General features: G+C 39.8%; 1 long non-coding RNA gene and 1 pseudogene across 3 annotated transcripts; one reads left to right on the top strand and one right to left on the bottom strand.

Annotated features, from left to right (window-relative positions):
* The first annotated feature begins 2,299 nt into the window (after positions 1-2,299).
* Positions 2,300-5,919, top strand: Gm2568 (annotated as a pseudogene).
* Positions 5,920-8,581: 2,662 nt separating this feature from the next.
* Gm20016 lies at positions 8,582-16,503 on the bottom strand. 3 transcript variants are annotated; one of them, XR_105484.4, is made up of 3 exons: positions 11,498-16,503; positions 10,208-10,339; positions 8,582-9,900 (listed from the first exon to the last, which is right to left on the bottom strand). It is a non-coding gene; the product is annotated as a predicted gene, 20016 (long non-coding RNA). The 3 variants fall into 3 exon arrangements; XR_872776.3 differs by lacking the exon at positions 11,498-16,503 and adding an exon at positions 11,122-11,470; XR_003950172.1 differs by lacking the exon at positions 11,498-16,503 and having other exon boundaries at positions 10,208-11,080.
* Between the last annotated feature and the right edge of the window lie 754 nt (positions 16,504-17,257).

The raw sequence follows: 17,257 nt of genomic DNA, 5'->3' as shown, positions 1-17,257 counted from the left end.
TTTGCAATATGAAATTCATTATTAAATCTTTTCAGAATGGTTAGAAAGTAATTTCCTGGGGAAAATGGTCTCTATCCACTGACTCAATTTCTACATCTACCTCTTGGCTCCCTACATTTGGATTTTGTTTCTCATTTCAGTAGAAATCATTCTTATGAAAGTTATCCATTGCAAACTCCACAGGAATTTAGGGGAAGCCTTTCTTAAGCCTAGAGGCACAGTAAGAGCCCATCTCCCCTGTTCTGCCAAGACTTTCTGAACCTGTCACCATAATGGTGCCGCTCCCCACATTAAAACTATTTACAGGTGTTACTATTTCAGGACTGGGTAGTATTCGGTGAGACACTGTGCTATTTAACTTCGTTTCCCTAGAATCAGGTGTGATACTGACTTATTATCACTAATTACTACCATGCCTGTGGTTTTCTGAATGAGAATGGCCCCTATAGGCTCGTACAGTTGAACACTTGGTCCTCGGTTGGTGGATCTTTTGGGTAAGGATTAGGAGATGTGGTCTTGTTGGAGGCTCTGTGTCACTGTGGTGGGCTTTGAAGTTTCCAAAGACTAATAGGATGTCTAGAGCTTTCTCTTTGTTTTCTGCTTTTGGATCAAGACGTTAGCTCTCAGCTTTTCCTGTTACCTTGCCCTTGCTCTCCCATCATAGACTTTAACCCTCTGGAGTCATAAGCCCAATTAAATACTTTCTTTTATAAGTTGCCTTGGTCATGGTGTTTTGCCACAACAATAGAAGTAACTAAGACCATTCCCCTACTATCTTTTTCTTTTAATCCTCTCTGCCAAGATATACTTGCAGAAAAACAATAGAACATTCTAAGTATCACAAAACCAAGCTGTTCAAGACATAAACAGAGTAGATATTTCCTTTGAGAAGATGCTTTTTCCTTATATGTGCATTTCTTATACTGAGTTATTTTGTAACTATTAAGTGATTAATATATTGGTTAAATCCTGGGTGCTTTACAGTTGGTTTCCTTAACTTTTAGCTTCCCCCATCACCATAGGTCAGCAAAAGACTTCTCTTTTGGAAGTGGGGATGGGGGAAGATCTTTTTCAAGACAAGGTTTCACTATGTAGCCCTAGGTGTCCTAGAACTCACAAAGTAGACCAAGCTGACCTCTAACTCATAAAGCTCTGCCTGGCTCTGCCTCCTGAGTGCTGGAATTAAAGGCACATACCACTTATTCTCAGCCCCAAACTTCTTATAATTCTATTAGATTGTGATTGTTATTAGCTAAGGACTATGTTTATCTTTGTTATTTTATGTGACTCTTCTCTGGTTAAGAAACATATAAATAGCAATGAAAGAAATACCTCATACACTTTTCTTAATAGTTTTACCTAACGGCCTTAGCTAGCAATAACACTCATAATTAATAGAGCAGTCTGATGTTTGATTATTCTAACTGGTTTGCACAACTTTACATATTTGGATTTCTACAGGATTTTGAGATTTTTCTGCACACACTCACATGAACTTTTATTTCTTTTTCTGTGATGCTGGGATTGGACTCCGGTCTCTGTGCACAGGAAGTTGCTTTGCCACTGAACTGTATACCCTACACACTGGAGCTTGGCTGTTATTTGTTTTGTAGCTACAATTTTGCAAACTCTGTAGCATTTACTGCGGTGGTGCACATAACATTTGGAATCACCCTTCATGTTTTCTGTCCCATTTCTTTCCCTATTTCAGCAACTCCCAAACCATTCTCTTCTCACATCCACAAAGCATGCTCTTTTCCCTTCTTCCATTCAATTTTGTTTGACATCTGTCTTTACGCTTATAAACCCTGTTACATGTGGGAGGCAAGCACTTTACCTCTGAGATAATTCCCTAGTGCTTGATTTTTTTCTTCTTTTTCTTTTTCTTTTTCTTTTTTCTTTTCTTTTCTTTTTCTCTTCTCTTCTCTTCTCTTCTCTTCTCTTCTCTTCTCTTCTCTTCTCTCTCTCTCTCTTTCTTTCTTTCTTTCTTTCTTTTTTTTTTTTTTCGAGACAGGGTTTCTCTGTATAGCTGTGACTGTCCTGGAACTCACTTTGTAGACCAGGCTGGCCTCGAAATCAGAAATCTGCCTGCTTTTGCCTCCCAAGTGCTAGGATTAAAGGCGTGTGCCACCACCTCTTTCTTTCCTTCCTCCCTTCCTCCCTCCCTCCCTCCCTCCCTCCCTCCCTCCCTCCCTTTCTTTCTTTCTTCTTTTTCTTTTCTTTTCTTTCTTTCTTTCTTTCTTTCTTTCTTTCTTTCTTTCTTTCCTTTCTTTCTTTCTTTCTTTCTTTCTTTTTTTTTTTTTTTTGACAAGGAATTGCTAAGTAGTCCAGGCTGTCCTGGAACTAAGGATTCTCTTGCTTCTGCATGCTAGTGCTGCAGTGATAGGTGTGTTCTACCAGGGCCGGCTTATTTGAACAATCGTGTTGTCACAAAATCCTTTTGGTACCCACCCAGTTATCACTGAACAATTCCTGAATGATGTAGTATAGATAAGCGTCTACTTATGCTGTGAAGACAGTCATCTAAAATTAACCCCGGGGAGATTTGAGAGCCAGGAGGCACTAGCTCTATAAGGGCATTCTCTTTAAAGAAAGTTTATATTAAATATATACCAATGCCATGCCAGCCGAGAAAAACAGTAACTTAGAGTTTAAGATATAAAAGTATTCAAGCTGTGAACTTATTGTTCATTGTTAGTTTATAATGTCCATGAAGAAACCTGTTCTATACTGTGAATTTAAGTAACAGAAGAATATAATCAAGTACAGACAAGTGGGAGAGATGATCTGTAATAAGAGCGATGTAAAGTGTTGGTTGGGGTGGGCACAAAGCAGTAGCTTAGCTAATCTCTGCTCTCTTGCTGCCTCAGTTTCTTCATTGTGCTTCCAGTAGCTAGCAGAGAACTAAGCAAGGATGTCTGCACATGTGCAGGTAACGATGAGAACACTGAAATATCATCAAAAAGACCATGGAACAGTAGTGCTGTGCACAGTTACAGCCCACTTTCCAGGGCATGCAGCCTGCACTACAGCAATCCAGTGTCTTGGTAGATGGGTGATGATAGACTGGTGGGAGGAATTCTGCATCCCCTGAAGCTGGCTGGGGAAATCTAGTCTGTATTGCCAACCACCCCGAAGATAACAAAAGGAAAACGGAGAAAGGTACTTCTTCAAAAGTGATAGTAGCAAGAGAACATCTGGTTTAATAGCATTGGATTTCCCATGGAAAACAACTGAACAGGATCTTATAGACTATTCCAGTGCTTTGGAGAGGGTCTTATGGTGCAGGTTAAGAGAGATCCTAAATTAGGGGGAGGACTGAAGGAGCTGAAGAGGTTTGTAACCCCATAGGAAAAACAATATCAACCAACCAGACCCTTCCAGAGCTCCCAGGGTCTAAACCACAAACCAGAGAGTGCACATGGAGTTTGGAATCACCCTTCATGGCTCCGGCTGCATATGTAGCAGAGGATGGCCTTATCTGGCATCAGTGGGAGGGGAGGCCTTTGGTCCTGTAAAGGCTTGATGCCACAGAATGGGGGAATGCTGGGGCACTGAGGAGGGAGTGTGTCTGGGGAGCACCCTCATAGAAGCAAGTGGAGGGGGTGGGCTAGGGGGTTTTCGGAGGGCAAACCAGGAAGGGGGATAACATTTGAAATGTAAATAGATAAAATAAGCAATAAAATTGAGAGAGAGAGAGAGAGAGAGAGAGAGAGAAAGAGAGAACCCTAAAACTGAAAGAGTTTGGCTATGTTCAAGTTATGGAATATAAAACCCACGTGAAAGAATATCACAGCAACCTTTGACAGGCAGCCAATGGTGTGACTGTAAACTTCTGGATTCTAAGCAAAGCCGAGAAGAGAATTTGAGAAGCAGAAAGGTGTTTATTGGGCATTATATGGAGGACATCATGACCAAAGAGCTTCAACAGTTCTTCTGTCATCGTGAGAACGTTGTAGATTCCCTTCTTTCTAAACTCTTCAGGCCCTTTGATTTTGCTGCGTTTACAAATGCCAAGGCTGTCCAGTCTGTTTGTGGAGAGGATCTGGTCACTAAAGAAATCACTGTGCGCATATGCAATGCTGAACCCAAGCAGAAGAGCAATAGGCGGTTAAAGGGAAGTGGAAGGTTTGGTGGTCATCCAGGTGGGTTTGAGAGTCCGAGATGGTTTGGTATCACTAGAAGTGGAAGGGCTGGCCTAGGAAATAACCATGGTGGTAGCAGAGCTTTGGAGTCTTTATCATGAACCCTGCAGTGATGGCTGCCACCCAGCAGGCAGCAGAGCAATTGGGGTAATGATGGGCCTCTTAGCCTGCCAGCCAAACCAGTCAGGCCCAAAGCCAGGGCAGCAGGCTGGAGGGACCAAATCAGGCTTTTCATTCTGGAACCAACTCTTACAGTTGTTATAGTTTTGATGCCCCATTTGACTGGGGTCAGCATCAAACGCAGGGTCAGGCAGTGGCTGGTTTTTGTGGTTTGGCTCAAGCATGGGATTCCAAATCCTCTTTCTGGGGAATACGGACAGTGAGTTTTGCTTGTTTGGTTGGCTTGTTGGTTAGAAATGGTGAGAATTAAACTTTTCTAAGCCTGTGGTAAGCATATTGAAAAACAGGTATGTACTAAATATTTTCAGTTTTTTTTTTCTTCAGTGTGGAGAACATTCAGCAGTATTGTTGACATTTTTCTTTTTTAAAAAGGAGGAAAAGCTAAAGAAACTCGTAAGTTTTGTTACACAGGGGACTAAGATGGCGTGAGTGGATGAAAGTGAAGTGCTGTCTGCCTGACTGGTAAGTAACCAACATTACAATTCCTCTCAGGTTTCTTCTTAATGTTCTCTCACCAGACATAAGTGAGTTAGTTCCTTGCTAGTTTAAAAGTAGGAACCATTGGCTAGAACCACATTCTTTTCTCCTTATTTTAATTTGAATTCCACACCATGGGCTTTTTCCTTGGGAAACCCTCCTTCAGGGAGATCGTGGTGTTTGGTTCTTTAGTTTAGTTTAGTTGATTTTTTTTTTAACTTGTGTCTTCTTTCATAAACCAAAACACAGTATGAAGCCTTCATTCAATCTCTGCAGTTCATCTCACTTCAAATGTTTGTGGAAGAACTTCACTGAGAGTAGCGCTGCGAATATTCTGCCAGACGACAACTTCTGTCTACACGCTTTTCCACCAAAGAAGTCATCACTACACGGCACAGGCTGTGACTTTTGACAGTTCAGTTCCACTTTTAGCCACTACTCTTTATGTCATGGGGTCACATCAACGCTATGGCTGGGCCATGGAACATGAAGGTTCCCTGTACTTTTGAAACCCTGTGTGGGATTAATGGTGGTGCTGAGTCACAAAAGAGCTTAAGAAAAGGAAGAGAACATGCAGAGACTTCGTGGTGCAAAATGTGTGTGTGTGTGTGTGTGTGTGTGTGTGTGTGTGCGCACACACACGCGAGTGCGCGTGTTTGTCACCCAATTCTGTGGCTTTGGTGAGAAAGTAATGACAGCAAATAATGTATGAATGTTTTTGCATCAGAGGACATCCACATCTGCTGGAAGTGTTTGGGTTTTGATCTTAGAAAACCAACTTCAGCTGTGAAATGATTCTTGTACTTCTCTCCCGCTCTGTCAATTCCCGTGAGCGCTGTATGCTGTGTGCTGTCCTCTGTCACTGGTCTGCAAGTGTGGAAACATGAAGCTCATAGGCTGGGGACAGGGACTGAGATCCTGCTGGCTTTTGCAAGAGAACCCGGAAGCAGAGTTCAGTCCACCAGTGAGCGCAGGTGTCTCAGAGAAGGGTGGAGGTGCTCCTGGCTGTTAGCTGAGATAGGAATGCTGTTTACGGTGGTTCTATGTCCTGTGCCTGTAGACTTATAAGAGTTGTCATTGTTGAATACTATTAAACTGATGTTAATTAAAAAAAAAAGTTGGTTGGAGTTGAGCTAGTGGTGGACTTGGGTGAGGAACAACAATCCTCTGATATTTATTACACATTCACTATGTTAAGAAAAATGACCCTCTGATTCAATATTACACCTTCTCTAACTGTATTAGGAACAATGATCCTCTGACTTATTATTAGGCATTCTCTAACTGTGTTAGGCATACATTCTATACTTTTAACTTTCTCTCCTTCCCAAATTAAAACAAAAACACGACTACCCAAATAATTTCAGCATTACCATTTAAGTGAAATATATAATGCCATAATACTATAGTAAAGCATGTGGTTGAAGGAATTTGTCGATGTCCTTTTTTTTTAGAATAAATGACTTCCATTAGAATTTTCATTAGTGATTTTTCTTTCCTATGAAAAAACATCAAGAAAGGATAATTATTTGGATGATTTCAGGCTTAGTGATAGATGTTAGCAGTATTAAAGAAACTAGTCATTAGCCTGAGTGGTAGCTGTTGAAACTGAAATCGTTTCCTTACAGTTTATAGACAATTACTATGGAGGGACAACAGAGATGGGGTTTAGGATTTGGGAGGAGTGTAGTAGCTATGACGTCAGAGGCCCAGGGAGCACTAGAAAGGCGTTGTCAAGAGAACGAAGCAGAACACGAAGCCAATGGGTCTTCCAAATCATACCTCACTCTTGCTTTTCACTATTAAAAACAACTCAGTACCCCCTAATATAATTTTTTTACATGTAATTGTTCCCTACTTCTATCAAAGAATGAACTATGTATATATTATAATATTTGCCAGTGTCTTAGAAAAGACTTTCAGAAAAATATATTTTGGAGAAATAAGAACATTTTTACATTTTACAAAAGACTTTTAGAAAGTATATTTTGGAGAAATAAGAACATTACATCTTTTTCCTTTTTTTTTTTTTTTTTTTTCCTGTGCTGAGGACCAACCCAGGGCATGTGAATGCTAGGAAAGCATCCGCCACTGTGCTGTTTGCCCGACTCCTAAAGCAGAGTGGGCCTTAAAATAACATATGAGAAGGAAAAATGAAAAAAAGTGTTCAAAAATGGATACAACTTTGAGAACATCAGAATTAAGGCTACATAAAATGACTCACTTCCAAAGTATAATTTTACAATTGTCTTGACTTCTTTTTAAGGATAAATTTTAAACTCAGAGAGAGCACTGTGCTTTGGAATTGGGAGAATTCAAAAAGAAGGAGGAGGAGGAGGAGGAGGAGGAGGAGGAGGAGGAGGAGGAGGAGAAGGAGAAGGAGAAGGAGAAGGAGAAGGAGAAGGAGAAGGAGAAGGAGAAGGAGAAGGAGGAGAAGTCTAAAACCCACAAAACAAAAGTAGCTGCATTTAGATAAGGGGAGAGAAGGGTGGCGCTCCGGAACAATACACCAAAGTGCTTTTCTTTCACAGATCTTGGTTCAAATTAAGGTTAAATTCCAAAGGAGGATGTGCTTGCCCCCTGAGGAGCCTTAGAGGACATGCCTTTGTTTCCAACTTCCCAGAGAAGATATATGCTAAGACAAACAAGACGTTTCATAATAAATTTAACTTTTATAGAGTGACTAATGCCTTGTGAAGATAAGGCCGACTCTCAGTCACCTGTGCTTAATCCGGGCCGAAGAAATGATGCCAAGGGCGTCCTCACACACTATCCCTTGGGGGAGAGATGGCAGCAAGCTGCTGGGGAGCAGGAGACTCGGGTTTTAGCCTTGCTGGAACACTAACTCTCTCAGCCGGAGCACAGTTTAGCACTTATGTACTTTGGAAGGACAAAGAGGTTGGGTTTGCCTGCCAATATCTGAACCTGTTTCTGGGAACCTGTTAGTCGGTCAACTGTTATAATTTAAGAGAAACCAAAAAGCAGTGGTAGACAGTAGGAACGGGGGCCCACAGAGGGCTGCATAGAATTCCATTCTGTGTCTTCCCGGGCTCAGGTGAGATGACAGGAAGCCAGCGTCTCCACCCAGCCAGCCATGGGTAGGGGCCTGAATGGGGATGGAATAGGGCAGAAAAAAGACAGTTCTTTTCTGCTAGGAATGTTCCATTGTAAACAGAAATAGAAGTCATTAGAATGTTATCTGAGGTCTTGTTGATAACAATAATCTATTACCATCTCAAAGAAAGACAAATAGTGTATGTATGTAAATAGAGCTTTTCTTCCCTTCTCCTTTTCGTTACATTATTATTTATTAACCAGAGGCATAATCCTTAAGTCTTACATCTAGAAAAATGACTGTGAATTTGTGACAAGGTAAGTTGGCTCATTAAATACACACACACACACACACACACACACACACACACACACACAAACACACACATCTTTTTCCCATCTACAAAACCTGTCACCTTCAATTAAAGGGGTCATAATTAGTCTTAGGGCATATGAAGAAGGACAAATAGCATATTTGTGTCAAGCATATAAAATATGTGATTATATATTAACTTATTTTTACAGTTATACATGTATCTTTGACAGGAGACTTGGAAACTTTACTTAAAATTTAAGTAGAGTAGCAGCCTCTTCACTCATGGAAAAAAAGGAAAATATCAACATAGAACAAATGTTAGGTTGAATTAAAAAAAAAACTTTTGAAATAACTCTTTAGTTCTTAGACTTCAGGTCATTAACAAAGATTCTAGAGAAAATTAAGTTACTCCAGATTATTCCATGCATTTATTTCTCATGTGCCCAATTCCTTCTTAGGCTCTGGGTTAAACAAAAACCTTAAATGATTTCCTTTGTCCTGTTATGTTAGCCACTGACTGACTAATAGAAGAGAACTCTGCTGCCTCTGAATGCCAAAGAATGAGGTTTCTTGGCTCAGACTGTGTCATGTCAAGTTTCAGAAATTAATTAACTTTTTGGATAAAAACACCACAAGGGGGCAGGTGAACGCAGGCTAGGTCCTAGGTAAGAGGGTCCCAATATTCAAGAACTTTGGCCAAAGGAGTTTGGGAGGAGAGAATTAAGTGGAAATTGGAATAAACTCTACAGACTTATTTCTTCTTGAATACAAGCATTAGATCTCACACATGTGAAACTTGATTTAAAACACATCTAAAGACTTTCCTTTATAAACAGAAGACACTAAAGCACTGCAACATTGTCATGCAAAGTGCTTACTGTGTTTAAGAAGGTCATTTCGAGACCTCAAGTGAACAACTGTAGAAATTTACTACAGAGCAACCAGTAGTCTTTGAAAATAATGAACCAGATCGGTGTGTCAAATAACTAAAATAAGATGTGAAGAGGTACAGGCAACGCTAACATTGAACAATCCCATTAGGCAAATGTAAGATTTTAAAAAACTTGAACAGCATTTTCCCCATCAGGTTACTAAGGAATTAATTTCAGACATTTTTAAGAAAGAAAAACTTCTGGATAACAAATGTTATTTAGAGTCCGTTTTGATTAGAATGTAACATTAGCCTACCAATAGATGGCAAAAATTGTCTCCTTAAAAAGAAACATTTTAAAGTTAACATAATATACCCCTAGTAAAAATCTCAGCAATAAGCTTCTACAGTCAATCCATGCACACATCTTCTATGTGAAACATGCAGAACCAATTCCATTCGGGAATAATGAATGTTGCGTCAGCCTTCCTTTACTATATCTCACTTAGACGATACTTGCAGTTACTTGGTGTGAGCCCAGATAATGTTTTCTTTCTGAGAATTAACAAAATGAGATGCAGAGACTGGAACAGGACAGTGAAACACTTGATGTTTTCTTCTTCCTGGTAGCTTTATTTTCATTTTCTCACATCAATTAGAACCTTTACATTTAGCTTTGAAGTGGCTTCTTTTACTATGATGTGATCTTCTTATTAAAGCCTTCCTCAGTAACTTCTGCGGTAACAATGTAGAAGTGAAGTCTTTGATTAGAAATCTGCCGTCGACAGGGTCATGCCATAATCGACTCTAGAGGAAGTTGCTCTGTAGAACAGCAGACTCTAGGTTGAATTTTTGGTCTGTAATATAGTAACAATTTTGGTTTGATGGTTGGCATCACAGGACTTAACACTAATCAAACTTGTAAAGTCTATTTTAAAAACAAATCTCTGGATTTAAATATTAATATCACTATATATCATTATTTATACATTAATATGTTCAAATGTTAATATCTATTCTAACGTCACTGTAGCACAGGCTGTTTCTCTCAAATACACTCATAATTTTCTGGAATGAATATATAGATATGTATATGGACATGTATGCATACATACATGATACAGTCTCATGCACACAATCATACACACACACATACATACATACATAACAGATGATGCCGTCCACTGATGGTATTTTAGGGTAACCTCTCTCCTGTTTTCATGCTGTGAATTCACCTTCTCTTCTTTGCCGTCCTCGTCCTCGTACACTTTGTCCTTAAGGACACAAAAGTGGCTTCTGTGATGATTGAAAAAAAAATAACGCTTTGATTTGCCAATTGGAAAAGTTGGGTGGCTTTTAAAACTTGCCCAGCCCAGGGTTATTTGCACACAGTAGACATTCAATAAATATTTGTTGATTTGAGTTATTTTAGGGTAAAGAACTGAGTAACAAACTCTTTTTGTCATCACTAATGTGCTACGGTTGAGCCTGTGTACAAACGCATTTATAGGTAAATATTAATGGTCATGGTCATTGAAGATGTTTTAGAGAGAGAGAAAAAAATCTTGATTGGCAGTCTCCTAGGAATAGCAACGACTGGGATCATGTTTCTAAAATTCCCTGAGTGGCCAGAACAGATAAAGGACATACTAAGTTCTCCCTAACATGAGCTCTGAGAAGCTCCCTGTAAGCAAAGGGGTTGCTCCAGAGTTTTTAAGTGGCTCATAGTTTGGGGTGTTACTTTTTAACTTAAAAAGGAATTATTTTGATTATAAAATTTACTGAGAACATATAAATCATATAATGTTCTCTTTATGTCTTTTCTAATGCCCTAATCACAAGAATGCATACATATGGTTCTGGTGATAATGTAGGGGCCTTTTGCATGGAGAATGAGAATTCTTCCAAAACTTAATATGTAACACACACGGAAAGAGTTAAACTGTCCACTTACTTCCATCATTTAAAATAACATATCAGATTATTTCATTTTCTGGATCACAAACAGTAAAAGTCGTTTGTGAGCATTTAATATGTTAAATTTTGGCTCAAAGAGAATTTACAGCAGTAAGGCTTACAATAAAATCTGTCAAAACGTTGACCGTGATGGCACAGGTTTCAGCTCTTAGCAGCCGACAGGGAGACAGTGTGACTGACGAACCGGACAGTAGGAATGGTTGCCCCTTTCCAGCTTTAGACATGTCTGCTGATGGCACACACGCAGATTCTTCAATTCCCATGTTATTTTACTCAAATGTGAAAATTGTAAAAAAAAAAATGTTTTCCATATGTGGTTTCGAAAAGCTGGGAGAGCATGTAACTGAAAAGATAATCCCAAGTGAAAAAATATTAGCTAAGGGAATTGTAGATGTTAAATATGAAAGCGAAGAACCAATAGCACTTTCTTGTCTGATGAATTCCAAGCTGAGAGTGAAGACAGTTAAGTGTCCTAACCTTTTGGCAACTTTGACAAATATGATTCATCTGGCCATGTGCCAGCATGTGGACACTCTTCATTAAGATAATTTTAATTTTCCACACGGTAAACAATGCTGGCATTTCTGGTTTGCTCTTCCTTGATGAGTAAAGAAGCAACATTTCCTAGAAAATTGCAAACAGAACACTCCTGAAATGATCACTCAGCAGGCAGTCAATCATATTCAAGAAGGTTAGCTTTGCAAGGTACACACTGGAAACAGTTTCCAAGCACACACTATACTGAGAAGTGTCTTTAGTTAGATGTAGTTAAGGGTATATTTAGGAGAAGAAAACACTTTTAAAGTAGCTTAAGCTTTTCCGTGTGGTGATGTCATAGCCACAGGAGTATTACTCCGTGCTTCAGTATTTCAGGAAGCCTTGACACAACAGACCTGCTTCTGCAGAACGGCTCACACCTTAGACCCGAGGATCTTCAATATGTCCTACGACAGCAACTGGTGGAGACTATATAGATGCATGAAATGATAATTAAATATTCATTTTTTTGGAGTCATAGCTTGGGGAGCAATATTCATGCACAGTTTGCTTTTTCCTCTCACATTATCTGCAAATACAGCTCAGCGTTTGAAAGAATAATATATAACTGGAAGACTAAGAAAGTGTGAACCCAGACCGCATACATAAAACTCCAGGTATTTTATGGGAATTGAGAGCAGATGAAGCAGCACTGGAAGGCAGCTGAGAACACCACGCTGGCTGAAATCTGGATTTTATTCATCCATTTGGATTCCCTTGGTTCTGGAAAGCTATTTAGTCTTGCCCTTCTTTAGTGAGTATGTAACTGGACTGCTCTGTAGGGTGGAAACTTTGTATGACCTTCAGAGTCAGCAAAAGGAAACCACGACTTCACTTTACCAGAGAAGAGCTTCAAACTTAGGATTGTTGAGACACATCTAAACAACTACATAGGAAACCTTGAGTTACAATGAACCAGCTAAGCATCTCCCTTAAACACTAGCATCATCGGCTGTAACAATGTTCAGTAACCTTTTACTTGAAACTGATGGCGTCACACAATGACAAGCTTCAGGCAGACACCATGTCTGCCCTGTTCCAGTGCTAGACGAGTTGATGAGATAAATCTATTTTAACACAATTATAGACAAAAACATTTAGTCTTAATCTTTTAATATTTTTAAAGACACATCATACAAATGTTACCAAAAACAAATGTAGTTTGAAAATATAGGTTTTAGCATTGAAGAAGAATACCCAAGTATTTACCTGCGCAAAGAAATGTACAAGAGCGAAGCTCTGGTCCCCAAAAACTTGCATTCTAATGGGAGACAGGGCAGGGATAAGGAGAGGAGAGAAAGCTTACCAACCGCCCTAATAGAGAGCTGCAGACAGTGTCACCATGTACAGGGAACAGAGAGTTACTTGGCTGTGTGGGTAGGGAATTAGGGACTGCTTCATGTAGGGGGTGGCAATAAGTGTTTTTGAAGGATGAATTAGACTTAAATGAATGAAGGTAGATGTAGTTGTAATTAAAATGGTAAGTAAATGAATTAAACAATAAAAGTTCAGGATTGGAGCTCACTGGAAGGGAGAATGTGCTGGGAGCACAGACTCCAACTTTTATTGGTTTTCTTGCCACACACATGAAAATAAAACAGTTCAGCAGAGAACCTCTAGAGTTGGCCTAGACAGCTGCCTCATGAGAAAAGCCAGTATAACAGGCTCAGACAGTTTTCTTAAAATTTAGACAATAATATTTGTGATATTTAAACTTACAGCCTATAATATGATATGTTTGTACAGTTTTTTATAAAAGTAGAAATAAAGTGATTATTCTTGGAGCTTTAACTGAAAGGCAACTCTGACCTTAAAAGCTTTCCCTGACAGTCCTATTGGCAAACAAGATTATATATTTCCATTCCTTTAGTCACCTAACGAAAGTATCTAGCTATTCTTTAGGAGATGACCATGATTAAGATGCAAAACCATTTTACTTTTGCAAAGCGATCAAACTATGATGTAACAAGGCCCTAAGTGATGATTGGTGATCAACACACATTTAACTACAGTGCAAAACTTTAAAGCAGAAACACTGATGTCCTTGATATCGAATTACTATGGAAACGTTCCAAGCACACTTGAATTTCTCAGCACTGCCTTTAGAACTAAGTTATGAATCACAGAAGAAGCTGTCTCCCCCTTTTCAGGCACTTAGATTTTAGACTCAGAATATGTTTGGAAGTGAAACATAGCCCAGAGATTTCAACACAGCATTTGTCCTTAGCAATCCAATGTGTGCATAATCCACAGGGCTCTGAGACATTCTTTGTGACATGGGCAAGAGGATCCCTAAGCAACTAAAGACATTGGTGGGGAAGGAAAGTGCACAGGAGACAGCATGCGTGCTGGCTGTTCCTCACAGTTCTCACCTTTCAAACACTATGGAATTTTGCTCTCTGCATTTCAGCTGAGTGCCTAACTTTTAACACAGGCACACATTTTGAACCTTCTGCCAGAGCAGATAAACTTCTGTAATGAAACTTGCTTCCTAAGGTTTGGTTTTTATTTTATTATTTTTTTTTTTAGCGTATCTTGGTCTATCTATTTTCATATGTATTTTCGAAGGCATTTTATGGAGTGACTGGACTGGGCAGGCAAGAACATCTAGATGCTGTAAAGACAGATAAACCGCATAGTTTTAGTTGTAAAACTAGAACTGTTGACGGCTGCTGGTTCCTAAGTCTTGCCTGACTAGAGCCAGTGTTAAAGTTCGTTAGCTGGAGCTTAACAACACAATGGCTGAAGGGACGGAGTTACCACACAAGTGTTTAAATTCCATGCCGGATCCCTAGCTACAACAGAGAAGAAAGTTCAAACAACAAAAACAGAGTTGCAAGGTCTGAACTTGTGCGTCAGAGATAGCTCTTAGTCACTACTAGGCAGCTCGTGTTCGGGCAACCGGGCCCTCCCCAGCAACGTGGCTAATTGAATAAGGATTTCGAAGCTTTTGGCTACAGATAAACCAAAGTGGCTCATGGCTCATAACTCAAACACTTCGTTTTAGACAGCTGTTATTTTTTCTTGCCAGGGCTAATTTGGAGTATTCAATCATTTTCTCCTTTTAATGAAAAATTGTTTGTAGTTATTGGTAGAGCCAGAGTTACAGTTATTGTTCTCGGAAGATAGATAATTATTGCTCCTTTTACTCTTGTATACAAGTAATACTAAATCAGAGCATTGTGGCACAACTCTCTCTCTCTCTCTCTCTCTCTCTCCTCTCTCTGCTTCGCTCTATCTCTCTCTGTCTCTCTCTACCTCTCTCTGCCTCTATCTCTCTCTGTCTCTCTCTACCTCTCTCTGCCTCTATCTCTCTCTGCCTCTCTCTGATTCTCTCTCCCTCTCTCTCTGCCTCTCTTTCTCTGCCTCTCTTTCTCTGCCTCTCTCTACCTCTCTCTCTGCCTCTCTCTGCCTCTCTCTACCTCTCTCTGCCTCTCTCTAACTCTCTCTCTCAAATATTTGAGCTGGACCATGGTTTCCCATTATGATCTACTTAGTCCCTCCTACAGGAAACTAAAAGTATTAGACAGAAAATGACAATCTTTTTTTTATTGAAATCCACCACCAGCAGAGTCATTGAAGGCCCCTAGTCTAAGAGGCAGGGTCCTGAGCATTGAAGCACAAAGGGTTGATGGGGTGAGGTTGAGCTTGTTTATCGTGGTATCAGGGTATAGGAGACAAAGCTGGGACATGCCTAAGGACAGAAAACTAGAATTCAAACTATAAATGGGACAAAAAAGTTTTCCTTACAAGTTTTACAATAAAAAATTAGCCCCCATGTGGAATTTTTTCAACAAAAAATAGTATCATCTGAGTAACCCCATCAATTTCAAATCAAGCTTTAGAAGTGATCCAAGGCTCACACACGTTTCCAAGTGTCCGGGCAGGAGTCTGCTGTTAACACAGCTCTTGAAACAAAGCACAGAGGATATTTACAGGTTCCAGCTCATATTATAGAGGCACTATAAAGTGCAACCTATAGAAGGAACTGTGGGCAGGAGTAATAGCAAAACCAGAGTGTGAGTACTTGGGACATCCAAATGAGCAGAAAACAGGTATGAAACCCATACCTTAAAATACATGGGGGGTGGAAAGGATAAAAGAAATGAGATCATTAGAAAGGTGATTAAAAAAAAAACCAAGTGGAGTTGGGGATGAATAGTCTGTAACCTCCAGACATGAAAACACGAATTAGACTCACTGACTTCTTCTTCCAAGCAGAATAGTCTCTGGTAGACTCACACTTCTGCCAAGAAAGACAAGAAAAGCTGGTTAAACTACAAAAGAGTATTTGCTTCAAAGTATCAGAGAGGGGTTGAGGCAAAGACAACTAAGGGGCCAAGATTCTGGAAAGGTGCCATCAACTGCATGGTGACCCAATGGCCTGTGGTCACTTTCCCTGAGGGTCGGTGGCAATTCTGTGTAGATTTGCACAATAGCTGATACCTGCTCAAAGGAATAGTCAAACCAGTTGTGTCTTTGGAATGTTCTAGACCTCAAAATGGACGCCTACGCCCCTTCTTGTAACGCAGCAAAGCTGAATTTACCAGAATCCCTAACTAGGATATTTAAGAAGCTAAAATGGGATTAACTAAAGGAGTTTCCATAAAGATGTGGCTTTCACAACACAAAGCTCTAGTGTACTATTCCACAGCAAAGAGGAAAACCAAAAGTAACAGAACTTTATTCAAACTGCAACCCAATCCCAAGCTAGTGTTGTGCTTGCCTGTTTAGGATGCTTAGTTTCTGCTCAGGCTTCCCAGTAAAGGATAAACCTTCTCTAGAGGAAGGCCAAGCCATCTGGAGATTCAGGATGGCTGACATGAAATCAAAAAATCAATGGGCATGCCAAAGAGACAGAACAGACAATAAAAAAAGACTCACAGATAATTCTAATGTTAGAGTTTGTAAAGCTGGATTTCTATTAATTACATTTATATATTTGTATTTATGTGGTGTGTGTGTGTGTGTGTGTGTGTGTGTGTGTGGTGTGCATGCACACACATATATGCAGAGGTTCAGTGGCAACTGTGGGAATAAGTTCTCTCCTATCATAATGGTTCCAGGGATCAAATTCAGATCATGAGGCTTGGTGGTTAAGTATCCCTACCCACTGAGTCTTCTCTCTGCCCCTACCTGGATTTTAGAGTCACTATGACTAGTAAATTAAAGAAAACAGGGAAACGGGAAAAATCAACAATTAAGGGAAAAATTTTGAAATTAAGGATTCAACAGGTGATCTCACAGCAGAAGGCACAATCAGGGGAATAAAAGCCACTTTTAAGCTAGGTTTTTTCCCCCTACCCCTTAGGCCCTCACACACGCTAGGCAAAGGCTCTCTGCTGAGCTATAGTTCCAGCCCAATAATCAGGCATTTAAAAATAAGCACAATGAAACTAAAGAGGGTCATAGGAGGCATGGGAAAGACATGAGACCCAGTGAAAATGTTAGCATAGATACTACTGGAGTCTAACCAGATAGATATACTGACTAAAGACTTCTAAAACTGCTGTGAACTAGAACTCCTGGTAAGAAGCAGTCTGCAAATGTTGACTAACTGGCAAGCTCAGTGGTGTGGGGAAGTTGGAATATTGTGGGCCCAGAACCAAATTCCATTTATCTGGGGGCATCTTTAGCCACTTTGATAGACATTCAGACTCCTGTGTCATATCTAACACATGGTGACCAGCAAATAAGACT

This window comes from Mus musculus, chromosome 12 (genome assembly GCF_000001635.26).
Source record: "Mus musculus strain C57BL/6J chromosome 12, GRCm38.p6 C57BL/6J".
Classification (NCBI taxonomy): Eukaryota; Metazoa; Chordata; class Mammalia; order Rodentia; family Muridae; genus Mus; species Mus musculus.
Note: the sequence above shows the minus strand (reverse complement) of the source record. Positions and strands in the feature narration are given on the sequence as shown.